Raw genomic sequence first — 23,063 nt, 5'->3', positions numbered from 1 at the left:
CACCCGCCTGGCTCAGAATTAGGCAAAGTAGACGTAATGTTCCCTTGTAATCTGGACCATGCTCTCAGGTTTTTGAGCTCCTCCTCAATCTTGTGCGTAACTTTGCTGTTCCTGCGCAGTTATTGCCCTCTCCTGCCACTCTAATAAATTATATTGAGTCTATATGCTTTGGTTTTAGGGCTGTCTGTTAGACTTCTTAAGATCTTCGCTTTTTTCCATCTAGTTGAGGATTTCGTAGTTTTCTCTCTTTTTGTGCTTTTTTTGAAGAAGGATTTTTTTAAATTCTGCCGCGGACTGAATGCGAACCATGCCTTTCCCAGTCGGCTCTACAAAGATAATCCTCTCACCGTACAACATCTAAGTTCTTCCTCTTTCTAGGCATTAAGTTTAATAACAAAACCCCCAAGAAGGTGGTATAAAAACTCATCCAAACCTTGCCTCCGGGCTTGGTTGCCCTTATGGCTCCTCGATCCAGAGAGGTTTAGCCCCTCTTTCCTCAAATGATCACTCCCTTTCCATCTGTGTTCTCTTGGGTGTAACAGCAACAGCATCTTCCTTTGCACGTCAGCTGAACTCCTTTAGCCGGTTCTGAGCAGGAGGAACATCAGCTAAGAAGGTGGGATGTTTCAGGCAAAGAATGCTACAATTTTATAAATGCATTACAGAACAATCATGACAGGTGACCCTCTAGTGCACGTTTTGGAGCAGAACAGGCTCTGTGGCAGAACAGGCAATCATTGCAAATCTCTCATTTAAGTGAAACATCTGCATTTGGGGAATTTAATATGCTGCCTCTCCCCATCCTGTCATGTTGTACAGAGATCACTTTGCTTCCTTCTAGATATGATTTGGTTCTCAATGTTATTCCCATGTTTTTTGTTAGTCTCTGTGTTTACTTGTTGACTTATTCTCATTTAGGCAGCTGAGATTTCTCATTGTCTTCAGAATTCATGTAATGGGTTTGCATCGTTTTCTGCATTGTGCACTGGGGAAATTATCAATTCAGCACATAGCCTCACTGAAACTTTCTTTAAAACGCTCAACAGACATATGAAGCATAATGTTATTTACCATCTGACTCACCTGACAACGTTCTCTAGAAATTCCTTAGTGCAATGCCAGCATTACCATGACTGTCTTAAAACTGTGGCGTAAGCCTAAAGGGAAAGGTTCTCTCCATTTTAATAGTCACGTCGGAGAAGAAGGTAATAAGAGTCACGATTTAAAGAAGTTCTTATAAGGCTGGGAATAATTATACTTTCAGTGCTCCTGCTGGTTTGCGATGTCATACTCAGGAAGTCACGTCACTTCCCCGCTCCAGCGTGGTGGTGACAGGTCCCTCCTCGTTTCAAAGGCGTGTTGAGAGGATCAGTTAACACTTTTCCATCATTTGCACTATATTAAGTATGAAGTGTCTCTATGGTTAGCTGCTACATGAATAACAATGCAGTGAACTGGGCTTATTGACCAGGCTCCTCCGCATGAGCCTGGGTGGCCACCTGTCCTCCGAGGGGCCGGATCCTGCGCCTCTTCGTGGGGAAGTAGAGTCTTACTCCCACGGAGAGTATTTGTTTAAGAGGATTTCCTTTCTCATGCAGGGACAGCAGCAGCCATGCCAATAAGGGTGGGAGCGATTATGAGAGATTGACTGGTGGAATATAATCCCTGTGCGATGCTGATCGGATCTGGTGAAGATTGTGTTTCAAAGGTAGCAGCTCATCCTGCTCCAGGAGTGGCGTTCCACCCATAAATAGGGCTTTAATGAGATCCGACAGGCCTGATTTCTCTGGTGATACAGTAAAACAACACGACCAATTCTGATGGTTTGGGGTCCTGACCTTTAACAAGGACTTGCAACGTAGGGCAAACTGCCCAAGAGAGATGGAGGGGCAGGAGGCCAGGGGGACAAGGTCGGCAGATAATGAAGTGGTCAGCATTGGATTTCTGTCACTCACGGTGGTTAAGTACAACAGTGAGGGACTTCAGTAAAAGAAACCGTGAAAGCGCACATGCAGAAAGAAACAGAGACCGGGGAATCTGGGGAGGATTTCAGTTACCTTTGGCTGTGAACTCCAACAGTCCCAGTGACTTTGGTAATGAAGAGGGTGAGTACAGAAATCATGCAAAGAGAGTGAGAGAACAAGGAGGGAGCAAGAGAGATTAAAGCTGAGAGAGAAGGAAATCCAAGGGGACTCGTCATTTGAGCGAGTACTGCAATCAGGTGCGGAGACCCAGCGAAAGGAAAGGAAGCAGCCTCAGCGGCAAAGCAGAGGTCTAGACCAAAGGTGACTGAAGACAGAGTTCTTGATTTAGCCAGCCAGCGTTGCGGCAGCCGTTTGGGGCTGTTGGGTTGTTCCTGCCCCCGCTGGCAGGTGAGGATGCTCCTCAGTGCTGTCCTGGCCAAGGACCTGCTTTCAGCCATGGCCGCAGGCCTGGTGGCCACTGAGGAGCAATGCCCCGAACACACGTCCTTCAGCCAAGGCACCCCCGGCCTCGACCTGTCCCTGCTGCTGGGAACTTCTCTGGGGTGGCAGAGGTGGCTCGTCTCCTTTTAAGCTCCTTTGTGTCGCTACATCTAACTTTAGTGGGATTATTCGCTAAGAAAACAACCTGTTTGCTGTCAGGCTGCCTGCTGCGAATTCAAAGAGCAAAACGGTGAAATACAGAGGAAACGAAGACCGGTGATTAAGGAGACACTGGCAGGTGATCGTGTCTGAATTGAAGATCTGTTTCCATTTCAAGTGTCCACCTTTAGACCTGATTTTAATAGAAATATTTCATTACAGTTCTGCTAATAACATCTTTCTAGGCTACAAGTGATAGAAATTAAATGCATTCGACCCAAACACTGAAGAAGAATGTTTTTGAACAGCAACCCCAAAATTAAGCTGACCAGAAACAAAAGTGAAAATGGAAAGCCTGGACATGTTATTCATGTCCAGACATGAACAGAATGCTAGGCAGGATGCTAAAAGCAACTAAAATGATAAGTGATAAGTAGGAAAATACATTTTGAAAATGCTTTAGACTCAGTAGCCCAAGCTAGTTTTATTTACATGAAGAAAAAAGTAATATATTGTTCTAGCACTGCTGATCCCTTTGGACATGTTCAAACTGCGAGGCCTACAAAGAACAAAATCATTAAATCAGATGTGTACAGTAGTTTCTTCTACAGACTAAAATAACCTTTAGTCTTAGCTATTGCAGAGAGCGACCTGCATCTATATCGGCTTCCATCAATGAAAGGTTTGCACTTTAGTTGTTTTTTCTTTATTTGGGTGTCTTATTGTTGCTTTTTTTCTTTTGTAAATGTGAACATTGAAGCCAGGCAACCTGTTAGAGAGGTGAATTGCATGATTACACTGCATTGTTTTAATTTGTCTTTGGATGAATTCTCGTAAGCTTTCATGAGAAAATCTCCCATTAGAAGCATTCATTTAATTTAAGAACAGTTGGGAGAGGAAGGTTTGAGATGACAGATGGAGACTGTGGGTGTCTTATAAGAGAGAGCTGAGCTTTTTGTATTTATCTTTTTGTGGCACATAGTTGCTGTTCTCTGCTGCTTCCATTTTTTTAATCTGTGCTTTTTGTGCAGTATTTCTTAGAAATCTCGCCTCCTTTGTACTGTAAGTCTAATAGATTTCATTAGTTTTTCCTGTACTGTGTCAGCTTTAAAACATAACAATGTAACATGGTGTAGGGATGCAGCCCGGTAAGAAAGCAGAATAAAATAGGCTGAGCCTTAACATGTGGATTTCAATCCAGTTTTGAATTGCACAGTATTTAGCAGAAAAACATACTGAAATATAGAACTGATTTCTTCACTAAATCATCTTACTGACTGTCCAGCAAGCGGTACGTGCACGCGGAAGACAGTTTTCTAGCTGTGCCGCTGGCTTCGCTTTGTAATTAAAGGTTCCCTGTCAGGAAGTGGTGTAAATCTCACATTTAGCTTTTATTTAAATTAGCGTAAAAGTAAGTTTAAGATTTCAAAGCATTATCTTTAAAGAGCATGTATATAAAATTTGTACGATTTCTGAGTGTAAATGCGCACTGTTAGTATTTGCGGCCCAGGCAGTTCAGCCGGCAAAAGCTGCGTGAGAACCAAATACCTTTGGTAGTGTAAGTCAGTAACAGAAACGAGGACAATAGCTGTGTTTTATAAGCACCTAAAATATCAGTATACACTAATGTAAGTACATTCATAGGAAGAGTCCAGCTGATGAGAGTATTTTGATAATCAGGTCCCTGATTTGTGGCTTACACCTCTTTTAATGGTCTTTAAATTATAATAAGAAATAATTTGTAAACCGTACTGCCTATGCATTAGGACTGCCAGGCCTCTTCACAGAACTAATTAAAATTTAAAAGTCAAATTAAATCCTGTTAAAGTAAGATGGAAAACAGTAAAATGTTTGTTCTATATAAAACTTGCTTTGCTCTGCAATATAAGAAGCAAGCTATAAATATAGGGCAAAAATTTCAAACATTAGTCTGACTTGTTCCCGCTATGTTACATATGAATTTATTTGCATCTATATGTGCTATCCCTAGATTTGCATTGCACAGAGCAAACCAGTTGATACGAGAAGCAAAGCACATTCATTACATTTTTGTTGCTTTTCCATGAGGTTTTTAACTTAATATGATCAATCCGGAATTCCAGTTTCCCCCTTACCCTTCACGTTTTCTGAATGATTTGACCATTCTCTGTTCAAACAGCAAAACCTCTTTTCCAGGGCTCCGTCGTCCCTTGCTCTGATTGCCACAGCCACTTCTTTTTGCTGCCCCACACGTTTCAGTCCATAAAACATACACTGCAACAACAGTCTGTCTTAGTATTTGATTTCTCTGGTTTTATCCCTTCAGTTCCCTTCTTCTTTCTCCATCCCTCTTTCCTAACAAGTCGAGCTTCAAGTTCACCACCTCCAGTCCTTCCCCTTCCTGTTCCTGTAGTCTCTCCATCAGCTTCATCAGAGGTTGGACCTCTACACTTACTTCTCTTATTCTTTTAGTCTCATAAAATCATCTCTACTTTCTTCCATCTGTATCATCTATATCACTTCCCACAAGCTGAACTACAAAGCTTCTGCTTTCTCCTCTTTGAAGTCTGCGCTGGACCTACAGGACTTGGCTTTTCTTTCTTTAAGCTGTAGTCTCCCGTGATGATATCGGAGCTGTATCCCATCACCATAATACTGAGCTCATTAAGGACCCGTGTGATTTGGCCACCGCTGGTGCTGAAAGGATGGGAATGGACTCATTTGCTCCATGAGAAAGGGCACATCCCACTTTACCGCGGGAAGGTTAGCAGTGTCGCACGGCTGCCTTTGCTCCTGCACGCTGCAAGGAGACATCTCATCCTGGCTGGCTCCCTGGAGCCCCGGCTCGCGCCGTCCCTTGTCAATACTCCAGCTCTGTAGGACACACTAACTGGCTTCCAGCTTCCTCTTCCTTCCTCGGGGCGTTGCTGGCTCTGTTACAAACTCCTCTCCAGTAGATTTTCTAATATCAGCTGCCCCAACCCTGGAAACCTGTGACCCATTGTCTTCATGAAGAGATGGGTAGACAGGGGCATTCCTGCATCTGTCTTTTCCCGCTGTCCTGATTTATTGCTCTGTAAAATAATAAAACGTTAAAAAGGTTGAACCTGAACTGAAGCTATGGCTGTGACACCATTAATCAAGCTGTTGGAGAATTACTTTATATTAGGTGTGTTACGCACTGATCCAGTCCACTAAAAGTTGTCCTGAAACATAGTCTAAATACTGAATTGGGCCCGGGAAAAGCAGTTCTTGGTTGCTTTGTGTTCTCTTACCGTGTGTGACCATACAATGTAACAGACCCCAAAGCAGCACTAACACAAGCGATTCAGAGAGGAAGACAACCAAAAGCTGTGCTGAGGTGCTGAGGAGGAAGCAGACAGCTATAGGAGAGCTCCTCGGTCTCCTCCCGACACAGGGCAATGCCGCCGTGTTTCTGAGCTCCTTTCATACAGTAAGACTTCATAACGTGGTGCATCGTTTAGAGAACCGTTGCGGGGTGGTTTTTTTAATTCTGACGTCCTTCCTGATGCAGAGACACCTCTGGACTGGAAAATGTGAGCATGAACACGATGGCATCAGCCAGCAGTTTCAGGCAGAAATAGCACTGCCACCCAAACGAGCCCACACGGCATCTCGGCAACTTTTTGAAACTCCTTTTGGTGAGCCATTACTCTTTAAACTTCCCATACATTCAAGACTGGAAACAGGCTCTGTGGCAGTTGCTGGTCCCACACTGGCATAAGAATGGTCTCCAACCGGCAGAGGCTGGGGCTGGAAAATCTGTGCTGCTTCTCCATGCCAAGCAACTCTCGCACAGGTCCTTAGCAGGATCTCAGGGGAAAGGGACTGAAATAAAATCATTGCTTTCATTCCATGAAGTAGGTATTTAAGTACTGGCCATGTTTGCTCCGTGAAACCTTCCCACACCATTCCCATCTCCTGCCATGAAGCCTGCCAGGCACTGTAGCAGGGCCAGCGTGCGGGGCCGATGTGCAGGCTCAGCGTGCAGGGCCAGCATGCAGGCTCATCAGGCTCTCCTGCTCCACCAGCCGTCACGAGCGTCTCTTATCTCAGCCGTCGATGCCACGCTCGCTTGATGTCTCAGTTCCGGAGCAGAGACGCTCCATCTGCTATCTGGGAAGGCTCTGGCCCCAAAAATATTTAGTTAGCAGCCATTCAGTTAAGTGGAATTGACTTTTTATCGGCTTTCCTCTGTACGTCTGCCACCAGCGAAGGCTGTTTCCTCCTTCCTTCTTCTCCGCCTGTCAGTCCGCTCCACATTCCTATCGGCAGCCGTTAGCTCTGATCAATACTAACCACTGTGTAACAGCTCACGCATGGCTGCCTTAGTTTGCATCGATCAGACCCTTCTTCCAACAGGTATCTGGCTATTTGAGGCAACGACTTGAGATAAACACCTACTTTTACTTCAGGCTAATTCATTACGGAGGGGTTTCAAGGAGACCCGGTGCCCTACATCAGAGACTCGCGGAGATCAGAGACTCACAGCAACTTCTCTCCTGCCCAAGATTATACGAGACCGTGTTATTTTCCCCATCCCTTCTGAAATCTAGCCTGTAAAAACAATGCTATCCAAATAGTTTCAAAAGACCCAAGACTGAAAATTACACCTCAAACCATTCTAGTTAGGAGAACTTGGTGATTTGGAAAATTAAGAATGTGAGCACTGATTAGAAATGGGGATGTGTTGGCCAGCTGGGCAATAGGTGTCTTGTGACTGCCCCATCACAGCTTCTCACCAGCAGACCCTCTTCTGTTGCAGTTTGGCGTCCGAGGGCTGCGTCCCCACAAGCCCCGTGTGCTCCAGCGGGACGCAGCATTCCCGGCCTCCGACAGAGCCAGCCCCGGCCCAGCCCCAGGCATTGCCCGCAGCCCCCATGGGGCCGGCTGGGAGCCACGGGGCACCCGTGGGAGGAGGCTCACTGCGCGAGGGGGTATGGCCTAGAAACTATATCAATACCCACAAACGTTCAGCATCCTGATACATGAGATTATGTTGCTGAAGCATAAGGCACACGGGCTCCAGGACAGCACCTTCGGGCCATCTGTCCTGTTTAGATGCCATGACGTAACTCGGCGATAAAGCGCTATGAGCATCGATAGGGGGAATCTCTGCAAAACTGACTGGCAAACAGCAGCATACCGGCAGTCTTACTTCTCCTATACTTGCTGCTGTCCCCAAAACTGCCAGCGTTTAGAAAACTAGCAAACATTTTGAAGGAATCCTAACAGATGTCTTTGCACAGACACGCTCACCCCACATGCCTGCTCCTGAACCAGACCCCGGCTTTGATTCCCAGGCTTGAAGAGAGGAGAGCAGCACTCAGAACCAAGCGCCTTTGCTGAAGGAGAAGATGCAGTTCTTGACCCAACTGCTAAAAAGCCCATAGATCAGACGCGTCCAGCCCGGAAAGCGTCCCGGAGAAGTTACAAACGCCTTTTCTGGTTAGTTTATACCTGGACCGGTTACAGAGGCAGAAGGGCCGCAGGGCTGCTACGGCAGCTACAAACTTTCCAGTGAAATGAGTGTTTATTATTTTAGGTTTGATGCCGTTCCCAAAAGGACCTAATCAACAAGTAATAAGGCCTCAAGAGAGCAATTAGAAACCTGAACTTTAACTCCCTTATAACCACAGGGTAGAAAGCAACTTTTGCTTTGGTTTTGGGTATGCAGCCTGGCGTGTTACCGAGGAAGAAACACTGAAAATCTGAAATCTAAAATAACTGTAGACAAGCATTTAAATTTGAACAATGAGGTACAACACTACTTTCTGTGGCAAGGTGAATGTGTGCCTGACGGAAAGCACTAATGGTTTGAGGGGTTTATGCCCAATATACAGCCTCTATCATATCTCATTTTTTTTAATGCTTCTTCCTAGCTTTAGGCAATGACCGAGGATGTTCGGTGCCTGCACACTTGCAGCATCTGCCCCTCTTGAAAAAAAAAAAAAATTACCTCAGTTTTCCCACTTGTAAAATAACAATAATATCTGCCTAAATGCAGACGCTTGAGATACTTGGTTTGTTTGAAACTTGTTTTGAATACTTTGGATGGGACGTTTCAGACAGGAACTGCACATTGAGTAATTCTTGCCATAGAAAGTCACGTGGCTACTGGAAAGCAAAAAGTTGCATAAGAATCTGTCTGCGTAGCACGGCTGCACCGGTGAGTGTTGCCCAAGAGGGCTAATATTGCGCACTGCCTGCCTGAGAGCATGGAGGAAGCACTCGACTTTGCAGGTCTTTACGCAGAGCCATGGCAACGCTAACACGCACCCACAGATTGTTAACGTTCGCGTTAGTTGAAACTTAAGAGGTGTGTTTCTGAAAAATGTTAGAGCTAAAGAGGTTTTTTCTTTTTTTTTTTTTTTCCCAAATACCATATTTGAAGGCTCTTTCCCCTGGCAGTACGTGTCTGTGTGTAGAGGAGAGAGCTGTGATTGTTGTACGTTTCCTGGTCAGCGGGCAGTATCCTATAATGCTGTTGCGGTACAAGAAGCCAAGAAGAAAAAATTTCTCTTGCACCTGTAAGATTGGTTGTTGATTTTTAATTGCTTGACTCTTCTGCAGCCTTAGTGGGCTTCCAGATCAGGGCAGGATGAGCAGGCTGACCTCTGTGTAGTGGTAGTTGGTGCCTTGTGAGATGAGTATAGAGTGCATAATTTTTTTATATTATTGGCTATTGCAAGTCTTTCCAGAGAATGCGGGGGTAGGGGTAACGAAGCCTGCTGCAGTGAGCGTCCTTAGCAAGCCTGCGGCACACAGCTCCATTGCGTGTCCACCAGAACTGTCCCTGCTTGGCCGAGGATTAATCCAAACAGGATGAAACCCATGCTGGCAGGCTAGGAGAAAAGCTGAAGAAGTTGGCAGTGGCAACGTCTGCTGCTCTGTTGACGAGGACAGCGCGTGTCTTCCAACACTGCCTCTTCTGACCAACTCAAAGCTAGTATTTTTCCTGATGTGCCGTTGTCAATGCACAAGTACAAATAATACTCAGTAAACAGTGAGAACCAGGAGAGATATCACTGTAAGGAGGAAGCAGAAGTCCTGCTTAATTGTTCCTAGGAGAGAGAGCAGGCACAACCCTTCACTGAAGTGAGTGTCATGCTATCAGGAATGATCGATATCACGTGAAAATGGGCTAAAACTCTGGGAGCATGCTGTAGAGCAGCGTCCAGGGGAGACACTTTAATATACTGATTTTCTCTGGAAGGTACCTAAAGCCAACAGGCGCTGGCAGCACGCGTAAGGCTCCTCACGGCAGTTGGCCATGATTGCAGTTACATGGAGGTACAAGGCTGTTGCAGCCAAGAGTTATGGCGCTGTTAAGGTGAGGTCCTGCTCTCTTTCGGAGTGGAGGCACCAAACCTAGACCAGAGCTGCACATGTCCCACTCAGACTTGCAGCTGGGGATGCTGGGGGTGCCTCCGTGGCCCTGTACCGAGCCCGGGATGCCATGGCCCAGCGCAGGAGCAGGGGGGGCTCTGTCTCTGCCAGCCACGGTGCCAGGGCAGAGCGGAGAGCTGAGCAGAGCCAGGAGCCTGAAGATCGAGTGAACTTTTAGATATCCCAGCCTTAAACAAATTTAAGGTCTTGAAAAACTTCATTTGATGTATAAAATGGAGCCAGCAGAGGGAGTGAAATGCAGGGACGCTATACCGTGCGTGGAAAAAGGAGTCGCTGGGGTTCTGAACCAGGTGCAGCTGGTTCAACAACACTTCTCAAAACCCATAGTGTGGGCACACCAGCTCAGTCCAGGGCCACGGGGAATGCGGGTGTGGATTAACAGAGGCAGGTTATCCCTTGTAGGAGCGAGCAGTTGTCTACTTTATCATTATCAATGTTAGACTAGATGTTTTGGGGGGCTAACACTGTATGCTTCCAGTATGAAGAAGATATCCAGAGGAATCTTAACTTCTCAAATAATTCCTGTTCTGAGGGGGTTCTGAGCACTGTCTCCGTAAGTAGGTTCAAATGCTTTAAAATATGCTTCAGTTGATCTGGCACTGTTCACACAGTCCTGTGAGCGGCCATGTAAAATACTGAGGAGAAGCCTAAAACTAAGCACGCTGGTGTTGCTCCCTTATTCTTTTATGCCTCCTAAATGTCCTGGTCTTGGCATTATCTTGAGCACTAAATGTGGATAGACGTGCTTGCAAGTAGCTTCTTGCTGATTTTTTAGTTAACTTCTTCAAAAATAGGAATTTTGCAAATGCGTTAGTTCTTCAGCATCCACTTAGGATTTTTCCAGACTCATCTTTAAAGTGTCTTCAAAGACAGAAATACCATTTCCTCTTTTGATTGAGTGTTGGCCATCTTTGTTCACCATTTGATTAGAAGAGATAGGAAGTGATCTTTTTAAACCGTTTACCACGTGCGAGCTTCCTTCTAGCTACTTCTGAAGGAGAACTGGCAGGAAAATGCCAACTTTAGTGGTCAGAGACCACTGCGGGACTTGGACTTAATTCTTCCAGGGCCTCTGCAGACTCCAGCAGCCATCAGTTCATGCACCGCGGAGGGCAGCAAGGTTGTATCTGTAGCTTTAAAGAACAACACAAAAAAAGAAGTTGTATTATTATTTTTTACTCAAGCTGAAATTTCTAAACAGTAATACAATAAAATGCAAATTCTACAGCCATGGATTCGCAAAAGGCCAGTGCTCTTTGTCCTGGGACTCGTGTTGTGAATTCTGCAGCCCAGCTCGGTAGCTCGGTCCCCAGTTCCCGAGTGCAGGTTTGCCGCCTCCCGCGCACGCACAGCACGCAGACGATGGCACGGCAGAGCAGAGGGAATCACCGATTTAGCTGTCAATCTGATTCAGAGGGGATGGGCAAATAAAAGGTGGGAAACTGTTACATTTATGTGAACAATCAAAGGAGTTTGAGGGAACTCACTTCATTTTGGACAGTGAGGAGGCTTCACTTGCTGCTGTCCGTCCAGGGGGAAGTTACAGTCTGAGTGTGCCAGATTTCCCCAAGTGCGACTTGAACCTGCTGTTCAAATGGTGATGTCAGGCACAGCATAGGTTGTTACATTGAGAGTTGTTGTTGTTGTTTAGATGACACTGCAAAGGAAAAAATTTGGGGGGGCGGGGGGGGGGGGGGAGATTCCAGCCAAATAAACAGAAGTCTGGTGAAGCATCTCTTGGAAGTGTGTTTTTCTGAAAATCATCCCAAGCCTGGATGTTTTCAGAAAGTTTCCTTTCAAAAAGTGCTAAGTACTCGTCCGATTACAGTTAAGAAGAAAAAAGGACGTATTTTTCTTCTGCTAAGTCAGTACTATATTTGATATCTGAGGGCAGGAGAATGCTGTTGTGAGTCACAGCTTGCAGATTGCTGTTTCATACCTTCAAGAGGTAAACGATAATTTCCCAGGGATATATGAGAGGTTTCAACTATTGACGTAATCGGTATGCACAGCGAACAGTTGTGTTCTTCTGTAGCTGATCTTCCCTATTCTGTACCTGTGCCCGATGACAAAGTTTGCTGCATAAATTAGACTGGATTTGCTTCCAGCGTGTCTGCCCAGTGATGGTGGCTGGGACAGGCTGTATACTTGGGAGCTCTCCAGATGTGTCACTATCTAGAAGTGAGTTGGTCTCACTTGGCACTCTTTTCAGCTGTCCTCATTGACCGTAACAGCAAGAGGTGGAATTGATGGAGCTTTGTGAAAGGCATTTAACACTAGTGGATCAACAGGCAAGCTTTATGGTACAGGTGCCTGGTGACCCGTTAGCTCTGATTCTCTTTTCACTGGAAAAGAAAATTCAGTGCAGAGGTAGTTTGGGATATAAAGTATGATGTGATCAACCAGTAGGGTCTTCTTCACTGTAGGGGTTGTCAAGCACTGGAACGGGCTGCCCAAGAAAGTGGTGGCGTCACCATCCCTGGAGGTATTTAAAAGACACGTGGATGTGGTGCTCGGGGACGTGGTTTAGTGGTGAACTTGGCAGTGCAAGGTTAACGGTTGGACTTGGTATCTTAAAGGTTTTTTCCAATCTAAGTGACTCTATGATTCTACAAAAAGCCAATGTAACGGTCTCCTGGGTCTGTAATATCATTCCAGTTACCCGGTGTTTGGAGTGAGACTCCTCGCTTTGCAGGAGAAATTTCCAACTTTTTACAGTCTCCTCTTTCCAGTATCCCATGTCATTTTCAGCCAGAAACGATTCATATAGTTGTATACACTGTATGCTTTATGTTTGAAAAGTCGTTGAATCTGCGTGTTTATACACCAGATTTCAAAGAAACATTTCTTTTAGCAAAATACAAAAATGTAACAAGTTGGTAGTCTCAATAATCATGTTGAATACTGCGGAATTAGCTTAAAATAAGTTTTTCCTCCTTGAAATGAGATTAAATTTGTGCCTGGATCAAGCAATTCTGCACCAGTCTTGAACTTGTTAAAGATGAAAATCAGAATAACCACTGCAATATTGAAAAGGTAAAATGAGAACAAAATGGCATTTGGCCAATGTTTATGAATCACAGAATATGATCATGAAATCATAAGAATAACCACCAAAAGGTAAATAAATTACCCAGACTACTACTTATTTTCATGTACAGTTTGACACAAAAGCTGAAGCCATGAATGATTTATACCTGTTTTAACAATAATACTCATTTTCCTGAAAGATGGTCAGCACTCAGGCTGCTGTGGGCACCGTGCCAGTTGTTGAAAGGTTAATGTCTCAGCAGCAATACATTAAATTATGAATTATACCAGTCCCAAAATGGAAGGTTATTAGCTCAGTATGTTTAATTAGCCCAGCTCGAACTTTGCCATCTGCTAGCACTGCCCATCGCTAATGCACGGCCACGTGGAACAGGAGGGTTGCAAATAAGATGCCAGAAGCAGGAGCCCTTCCGCTTCCACGCAGCCTGACCTCACCTTCCCGGCACGCCGACGCTCTGAAATCCTTGGCAAGGCCAAAGGCTCGGCCACACACCTGGCTCTGGTGATGTCCTCCTTGGTAACAGCCGAGCTGATCCCCAGACCCTGGAAAGGCGCTGCCTGCCGCACAGACCGCGCTGAACGTTGCAGAGAGTTCAGAAGTACGAGGAAAACGCCTCTTGTTTTCTCCCGAGGGCCAGTTAGGGCCCCTTAGGGCCAGTTTTCCTGCCAAAGCATTTGATTGATGTTTGTAAATACTCATTAGAGTTGTGTCCTGGTTACAAGACAGACCTTGCCATGAGAGGAAAAGGAAGAAAGAGGAGGGCCCAACATGTACCTGAGCAATCAATGTGCCAGAAAAAGAGGATCTTTCCTCGGGAGAGGTGTGGAGCCGCAGTGGCCAGGGGCGCCGGCAGCATTGCGAGGGCGTCCTGCAGGCCAGTGCTCGGATATGTAGGAAGCAACAGCTCGCGGTGGATTTATTTGCGCAGCATCTCTTGCCAATAACTGCACAAGGCTACGATATTTAGTTTTTCAATAAATATTTAAATTTTACCTCTTTGCTTATTTATTTTTTTAAAAGAACAAACAATAAATTCTGTTGATTTTTTTATTGGTTAAGATTACGTGATACTTTTAAAATATGATGCGCTGAGTATTACCATTAGTAATTATTCACCGTTATTATGAGGGTGCTTTTGGGGGGCTATGTGTTAAAACTCAGGTCAGAAGCGTGCCCTGGAAAGTGGAATGTACAAACACGAGGGAAGAACCAAAATTGTGAGAAGCCAAACACAGTCTTATTTTTAATTCTTCTTTTTCTAGGTAGGATAACCTTGCCAAGGAGGAAAGGAATTTGGACGGACTTAACATACAGCCTGCGCAGCTTCCACTAGCTGGACACTAAAATGAAGAGAGAGTTTATTCATTCCCATCCCGACACAGCCCACCAGAATTAAAAGACATTTTAACCTACAAGGGAGATTGGGTCAAACGCTTCCTAATCCACCCCAACCAGTCTGCATAAAGAAGCCCATTTGATTCCGCTGGCTATCAAGTCTCCACGTGTCTGTGTTGGATGTGAAAACTAAAGAAAGAGTCTGGCAGAAATTAGAAGGCATCCGAGTCAGCACAAGAGACAACACCAGGTAGAGACTCAGTTTCTTTTTCTTAATTTTTCTTACAGTAATTTTTTCTTCTCCTCCCGTTGAGTTTTTGCTGATTCCCTCTTCTTGACGTTAGTAAAGCCCCTGTACTTGTACTTCTGGAGCAGGTGGCATGGGTGGGATATTGGAACAGTACGTATTAGAGTAAAACCTGCAGACAGAAATAGAAAGTAAATGGGAGATGAATTGATCAGAGGAAAGGCAAAGGATGGAGGGGATAAAATAAAGGGAAAGAAAGACAAGAATGATACCTTGCCTGTGTACTACAGTAATTTATTATTTTTATATGGTGCCCAGGGTGTACAGTATCTGTTTTACTGAACAAATGGAAAAAACCAGTTCTCAGCCCTGAACAGCCAACATATTAATTTATAATCCGAGAGCCTGACAAAACAAGTGGTCAGGCCAGTGAGACAAGGAATAATTCAGTGCTTGCAGAGCCTGAGTTACTTAACTCTGGTATCTGCACACGTGTATGCCATCAGATGGAGGTCTCTTGGTTTTGTAATAACTCACTGTAGAAGAAAAATTTCTCATTCGGGAAAGTTCTGAGCGAGGGGGATTGGCTGAGGGCACAGGCAAGTGTTTTATCTGGAGGAGCAAAGAGGCTGCCATTTCAATGAACTGGAAGGATGACAACCCGAATCACAGCCTGGCAGCAGAGCCATGGGGGAGCACTGCAAATCCCCCCGACCGGGGTGCGAGGATGCTTGTAGTGGGCCAAGATGTGGTCGAGAGTAGAGAGGAAAGAAAAGGACTCGGGAAGAAAAACTGGAGCATTTGCTCTGAGCTGTCTAGAGCTGGAGTTTCTAACGAGCCATCCAGATGGGACAGCAAGGAGATGACCTGAAACAACACGCTCGAACGGCAGAGGGTTCCAGTGCAGACGCAAACCTGCCGTGACCACAGAACCAGGGGAGCAATAGCAAAGTTGTTTTCTAACACAGTTATTGCCACTCCAATTGCAGTTTTATTCCAAAAGCAAATTCCAAAGTTTTATGTCCATAAAGGTTTAGACATAAACAAGAAAGAAGTCGGGAAAGTGGTATGTTCTGTATAAACAGTTCCACTTTATAATTAATGCTGGAGATCAGGGGAGCAGGAATAGCTGTGCATGTGTGGTCATTCAGATTTACTGTTGGTCTTATTAAAACCTAGTTCTGCAATAATTTTATGCCCAGGTAGGGGCAGAAAGAGAGCAGGATGCCCCCAAGCAACCCATAAATAGTGTGGTGAAGACAAAGCGTTTATTACTTAGCTTCACAAAGGCTCTGTAAGTGCTCTCCCAGGGTATGTATACTTGTACCCCAGATGCCAATTCTGCAAATTAGCATTATTTCTCAAAATACTGTGTAAACAGAAGTCATTTGAATACTTGATTTCATCAGACAGTCACACATGGAAACGTCAGTATCTATCTTTCCCTTTTGTGGAGTGAGCAGGGGTTTTCACTGCCTGTCTTTTTATTTCTCTTGGAGTATTGTTACTGATGAAAAAACCTGGCAGGGTCTGGGATCTATACAGAACTCATTCTGCAGGATTTTGTCCCATCTCATTGCCCCATGCTGTCTGAAGAGCAACTCTGGGACATAAACTTTCCCATTTGTCACCGAAGCTTGCTATTTTGAAACTCTGTTTAACGGTTTAAATTACTATGGCAAAAGTTACTTCATGGCTGAGACACACAGGGAATCGCAGGGATTTGAGATCCTATCAAATTAGCTTTGGGATGTCCTTTTTTTCTAAGTAGAAATGCCACCAGTAAGTTCAGCTCGGGTTTTGCTGATGGGCTCTTATTTTATCATTGTGCATCCTACAAGTTGTTCAAATTTTAGAAACTTACACAATTTTTTAAAATCCATTTTTGTATTGCATTTCACGTAGAAACAGGTACCTTAGTTAATAGGATAACAGTAAAATGGGGTGAGAAAGACCCATAAAATCATCTTTAAACGATGAAATCATTTTCCTAGATAAAATAGAACATATGAAAAAGTGAATATTTCAGGATTTTCCAGGGCTAAAAACAGTGTTGCATTTTAAGGATGCCTATCTGTCCTGTTCAGTGGGATAAAGACATACATTTAATACTGCATTTTGCAGGATATTGGACTTTAACATCCTTACATTAGAAAAGTTGTCACTGACCAGGAAGCCAGTGCAAGGAGGTGCTGGGAGGGAGAAAGCACTTTTCTAGCATCTAATTTATTTTTTAAATCATAAGTGTTTGGACCTGCTGGTGTTTTGAATTGTAAGAGTTAATTCCATGAAATAGGAAAGGAAGAATTGGGAGAGTGAGCGTGATCAGTGGTGCACTGTAAAGGGACATGGTTTCGTGGTACTCCACACAGCTGTCGTCTGCGCGTCTGCAAACACATCAGGAGAATTCATGCCAACATCACGCCTTACGTGCTCTGCTCCTTCATGGCGAATTAGTATTATTCCCATTCTACAGGGCGGGAAAATAGGACAAAAAGTGGAGGAGTGGGTTTTGAAGTCCACCCCCGTATGCCTTTGTCTTTGGGCACTTCTAGCGTACCCTGCGTGCTGCCCTGGCTGGTCCTTCAGCGCAGACAGCAAGTCTGTGGCAGAGCTAGGAATAGAAGCCAGGCCCTTGTTCCAAGTCACAGATCCTCAAGAGTATTTTTAGGCACTTAATACCATTAATTTCATACTCTTTTTGGCCAAGGATCTTAGAAACAAGATCATGCTTCCTCCTGAAATAATTTTTAAAATCATACTTATGTGCTCTAGGACAGGTTTTTTTTACAGAGATCGTGTACCGTTTAGCCCTATTTAGGCTTCAAAATTAGTTTTGGGAGGAGTTCTGTGTGGACTGTGCTTTTGTGCAGCCTCAAAGTGTGACTAAGGATACAGTGGAGATGGTGCAGTCTTTGGCTTCTGCAGGGCAAACGGTACCTGAGGAGAGGGGCTTTGGCAGAGGGCAATGGAGGGCTTCGTTTAATGGCCATACGCTTCAGGTTCCTTTTTTGCCGTCTCTGAAAGGCAACGTTCTGTGCTTCTGTATCCTCTTTATTTTGGCTGCAACTTACTTCTCTGAAACACAAAATCTTTTACGTTTAAAATACAGCAAGACCATTGTTCACCTATATTTTGACTAAAGTGATGCTAGGACACAGGGGGCACCCAGCAGCCCCAAGGACGGCAGGCCTGCGATGCGCTGGGGCTTCTCCAGCCGCAGAGGCACAGCCCTTGCTCGGGCAGCTCACGCTGGCGTGTTAAAGCTGGATGAAAAGGTGTAGAGAAATACATAGATTTCTATATACGATCATGTTTTTTTCGTGCCAATTCAGCAAACCCAGTTCAAGCCCTGCTCCGGCGTCCTATCTATTATTAATTAATTGATTTCCTAGGCTCATTATTGAGTTTGCTGTGACTTCCCCACAGTGTGCACAGCTTTGCAGACAACGGTTCCCGTCACAAAGCTCAAACACGCTGAAAACGCCAAGTCAGGCGAAGGCAGGAGAGCACCCAGCGAGTGGCCAGGCTGTGGCACACTCATGCCTGGCTTAGCCTTCTCTTTTCGGTGACACACCCTAAGATCCTGACAGCTTTTGCTGTCCCCTGGTCCCCACAATCGCCTGTTTCGCCCATCCCACACCTCCGTGGCCACGTCCAGCCCACGTGCCTCCCTGTGGACAGCCACTCATCGCATGAACGGGGGAGCAGAGTGTTTTTTAGTGACTCTCCTGTCGCTACCACAGGTCTCGAGGCGGGTTTCGGGGGGCTGGTCACAGGGCAGCTGGGGGGACAGGGAGCCCCGTGCGGGAGGAGCACAGCCGCCCCGGGTGAGGAAGGCCTCTCCGCGGGCATGCTGCGGAGGCTGCGGCCCTGCTCCGGGCGTCGAGGGGCTCCTCTCCCTCGCTCCATCCAGCTCTGGCGGTAAACGTGCTTATTACAGTGCTAATGTCCTGCAAGTGGAATCCTACCTCCAAGTGTATTAGGGTAATGAGTTCACACCTAACTAATGGAGACTTAATAGAGTTACTAATAGGCTGCCTTTTCCCCCCACGGTTTATGACCCCGCGGGCTGGAGCTGTCAGGGGAGGGAGAGGCGAGAGGCCGCGCACAGCCCCGCGGCCGCCACAGCCCACGCCCCAGCTCGGCCTCTGGCCTCCCGGCCTGCGCCTGGCCCGGCAGCCAGTTTCCAGGGACATCGTCTCTCCACCTTTCTGCGAGGAAAAATAAACAGTTTGAGGCTCCTGTGTCTTTATTAAACATTTCCTTTAAACTGCATACTTTGGCTCCCTGCCCAAATGCACCAAGAAAGCTTCCACAGAGCAGCTTGAGTCCGGAGCTCTGCTGCGGGCTTCCCGGGATAAATAACCCCTGGAGGAGCAAGCACCTGCGCCGCCGGCTGCAGCCCAAGCTGTCCCCAGGGCTGCCGGCTCCCCTGGGCCTGCCAGGAGAGGCTGATGCTGCCGGCCGGACTCCCCACACCGACGGCGCCTGGGAGCAGCCCTGGGGAGGAGAGTGAGGGAGGCGAGGAACCGGCAGCGCGGTTTGCCTGGCTCCGCTCTCCGGCACACAGACGCGACGTGGCAGCGAGGTGGGTGGGGAGGCGGCTGCTCTTATGGCGGTGAAGTTCGTCCAGTGCCGTGGGCCGAGAGGGTTTGAGTTGTAGGTGTAAAGGGGGTTGGGATGCGGCTTTGGCTGGGAAGCAAAAGCAAGCTGTATGTTTAAGCCTGTCGCACCAGACGAATAATACGCTGGCGTTAAAAGGACATGTGCTTCACCCACCGTCAGCAGCGCGGTCGCCAGCCGTCGGCGCAGGGTCGAACGTGGGTTGCATCCCTGCCGGCGCAGCGGCCGCCGTCACGCCCCAGGGTGCAGAGGGAAGCAGCGTGCCAGGCCGCATTGTTGCGGTGGACAGGACAACATGTCTCTGAGCTGCCTCAGGAAGCAGCAGCAGCGCTACGGCGCCAGCGGCAGCCCCACAGCCCGCCAGCGGCAGCCCCACAGCCCGCCGGAGAGGCTTTGCAGGCGTGGGCTGGCCGGGCAGGGGGACGAGGGCGGCGGGGGAGAGGGGCCGAGCACGGCGGGCAGCGGGGAGGGGGCACGGCGGCGGGTGATGTCAGCGTTTCCTTCTGGATCGGTCATGTGTGCTTGCCAGGTAAACAGTCTAGAAATAGATGGGAGGAAGGCAGCGGATGGAGCGTGCAGCCGGGCTGGAGGAGCTCTGCCTTCACCCTTTCCTCCCCGCTGCCGTCCTCGCAGGCGGCTTCCCCTGCCTTCAGCAGGGCGCTGGGAGCAGAGGGGGCGAACGCAGAGGAGTAAAGCGAACCCGCTTCTGTCCTGTCTCACAGCTTTAAAGTGCGGTGCCCTCTCTGGAAGACAGTGCTGGTGGATGAAAGGAGGTAGAGTTTGTTGTTTCCAGGCAGCGGTTGCAGCAGACCTGCTTCATCCCCTCCCTTGCTGGAGGAGCCCAGGTGAGGCCGGTGAGAGCCCCGGGCGGGAGGCACCGAGGGGTCCCCTCCGGTGGAGGGGCTGAGCCGGCCGGGCTGGCTGAGCCCGGCAGCTCTGCTGCTCCCTGGGCTGGGAACAGGTTAAAATCCACGCGTTTGCTGCAAGCATAGAAGCTGGCTTACGTCGCGCGAAGCGTTCCCAGCAACTGAACAGCACGAGTTCAGGTACAGAAAGCTCTGCAACGTGCCAAGAATATTCTTAGTTTGCTCTTTCCTCATTCACTAGAAATGTGCCTTTTCTGTTACGCCTTTCAGAGCAGCCTAGCAGTTAAATTAGTAACTACGATAAAAACTACCTGCGCTGCTTGGAGACGGGGTTTTCTAAATCCCCAGTCATCCCAAACATAATGCGTGGACTGAGCCGCCTGCTGCGGCGGGGAGTCTGGCCCTCCAGTCGCCTCCCTTGTCATTGATCTCAGCAGAAGAAACGTGCAGCACCGTGCAGGCTCCTGCCTGGGACAGGCACCGTATCTTTTCCAGGCAGGACAGGGTGTTTTTTTTTCAGGCATTTTTCAGGCATGATAGTATGCTACTGTGCATCATCCATATGTCTGTCCTGTCTGGAGCGACAGAGAGAAACTGTAAGGACAGAAAGCTGGAGAAAACACCCTCACAGCCACTGCTGATGGCCAGGTGCCTGCTTCTCCCTGCTCAGCACTTTCCTTTACCCCCAGAAAACAAAGCTGCCGTCATCGCAAGTACCCATAAAATGCAAGGCATCCTGAGTGCAGAGATTAGTGGTAATTTTACAAGGACTCAAATAACGTTGGTCTGCAGGGTGCAGCACTGCCTTGAAAGGGAACAGCAGACATTTCCCCTGGAAGCGAGTTTCCTCTTTAGAGCAGTTTACGGCCGAGGCGCAGTGTCAGATTGTGGCACAAATACACTGTCAGCCTTTGGGTTGGAAGGCGGACATTTGATACCTCTTTCTGTTGCCGAAACGCGCTGCCCAGACATGGCTCCCAGCACGGTTATTTTTCGAAGCATTATGTAATTGGATTGCATGGTCAGTAGTGCTTCCTTAACAAGCCTTTCAGCAAACCCTCTGCCTGCCGCAGCCAATCCTCAACCCTTACATACACACTTACTCACGCAGGCTCAGTCTGGAGTAAACTCGCTGCTAAATACAGTTAGAAAACAGACGAAACCAGGCTCGGAATAGATCATCTGCTCCCTGCGCTACATGAGACGTGGTGCGGCCGAGCCCTGAGCGCCGCTGGTGTGAAAACGGGGTCGCGCTGGCATCTCCCGGTGGAGGGGTCGCTGGTTGCCTCCTCTGCCATGCCTCTCTCTAACGGCAGAAAAAAACCCTGCTTTTTGGGGCACGGATGGGCAACCGAACCGGGGGCTGGTCACGGTGTCCCTGTCTTATCTCGCCCTGCTGTGATGGCCCTGTGCTTCAGGGACCAGCTGTGGGAAACCTCTCCTACTGCACTCAGGCCCGGAGCGGCACCGGGGCCTTTATCTCCTAGGTTTTGGTGTAAGCTGAAGTGCTGAATTAGGAACCAAGTCTCCAGATACCTCCACGGTTCAGACCGTACACCATTCCTGCAGTGCAGCCCGCAGTGGTGCTGGGCCAGTCCCGGCCCTTCGCGGGTGTTTTGCAGGATCTTCCCTCTCCTCCGGCCGCTGTCAGCCCGCGGGTTATGGCTCTGCTGAGTCACGGCTTCCTGTTTGTGATTGCTGACTAGTGGCAGCAGTTGCAGAAGCAATAAGAGATATTAAAAAGTGTGAACTTCCACTGGGACCAGAAGATACAATTAGGGCTGTGCCAAGAAATACACTGCAGCGAGCTGTTGTTTAAAGGGATGCGGAACACTGCAACCCCCCGTTCCCTTGCTGCAGGAAGTAGGAAAAATGAACATCACTAGCCCTTTATCATCTCTGAACCCAAATAAAAATTGCGTTTGACTTTTGAAGCTCACTCTGGCTCTTTTCCATGCTCCTCCTCAAAGCGTTTGATCCAGCCTTCCAGTCTGGGTTTCTTCTACCTGCTGCTGCTGAGACATAGGGATCCTCGTTTCTTGCTTTCACCTAAGAGTGATTCTCCATGGAAAGCCTACGTGATACTGTGTAAAAGGGGCTGCTTTAGAAGGCTTGCACAACCGTAATGTTATTTCCATTCTTTTTTTAATGGGAAATATCTCTGGGGAGAAGCATGAAAGTATACGTAGAAGGTGCTCTTTGATCATTAAGATCTAAATGCAGCATCCAAACAGCGTGGCTGTTTCTTCACATTATGCTGAAATTCATCTTAGTGCTGCTCCTGGGTGGGCATTTTCTTGTTTCTCCTTCCTTGGCTTGAACATTTGGAAGCATTGCCGCCAGTTTCATCCCCAGTCCTGGTCATTATTGTCTCCAAAATTTATTTCTCCATCCTGCAGTTTACTATATTTATATCAGCCTTTCAATTTCTATTTTAAATCCATATTAACTTTTTAGCCTTATTGTCAGAATATACATTCTATTTATTCAGCTAAGCATGGCAATTAGAGGATGGCATTCTATGGCCTGTGTGTCACTAGAGGACTGAAAATACGCTGGGGCTGGTCTTTTCTGGATTGAGGCTATAGTACCTAGCAGCTGACAAAAGAAATCTTCGCTTTTGTACTGGCATTAGATTGATCTTTATTTTTTTTTAACCCTGTGACAGACATAAGGCTGAGGACTGGCACAGAGAACATACATTAGGGGAGGAAAAAAAAACCCCACCCCACAACCTCAGTTATTTCAACAAATACCAAAAGTGGATTGAGAGTGGATGAAGAGGAGGAGGAGGCAATAGTGAACACACAACACAGTTCAAGCTGGCAAGGAGCCCTTTCTTGAAGAATGTAAGTTTAACCTTTAGCATTCAAGTGTCTGGGCTTAAGTGTCATTATGAGCAATACTTTCCTCCAGCACAGCCTCTCCTGCCTGGAGGAGGGTTCTGTGCAACCTCATCAGTT

General features: G+C 47.1%; 1 protein-coding gene across 3 annotated transcripts in view; it reads left to right on the top strand.

Annotated features, from left to right (window-relative positions):
* ZFHX3 (zinc finger homeobox 3) overlaps window positions 1-23,063 on the top strand; it is a 512,235-nt gene that overhangs the window by 305,518 nt on the left and 183,654 nt on the right. For all 3 annotated transcript variants that reach the window (XM_074582606.1, XM_074582603.1, XM_074582604.1), the window contains exon 4: window positions 14,289-14,611. The gene's annotated coding sequence lies outside the window, so the exon portion shown is untranslated. The remainder of the gene's footprint in view (window positions 1-14,288; window positions 14,612-23,063) is intronic.

The sequence above is a fragment of the Larus michahellis genome, chromosome 4 (assembly GCF_964199755.1).
Source record: "Larus michahellis chromosome 4, bLarMic1.1, whole genome shotgun sequence".
In the NCBI taxonomy this organism is placed as follows: Eukaryota; Metazoa; Chordata; class Aves; order Charadriiformes; family Laridae; genus Larus; species Larus michahellis.
This window is presented reverse-complemented; position numbering and strand designations above follow the sequence as displayed.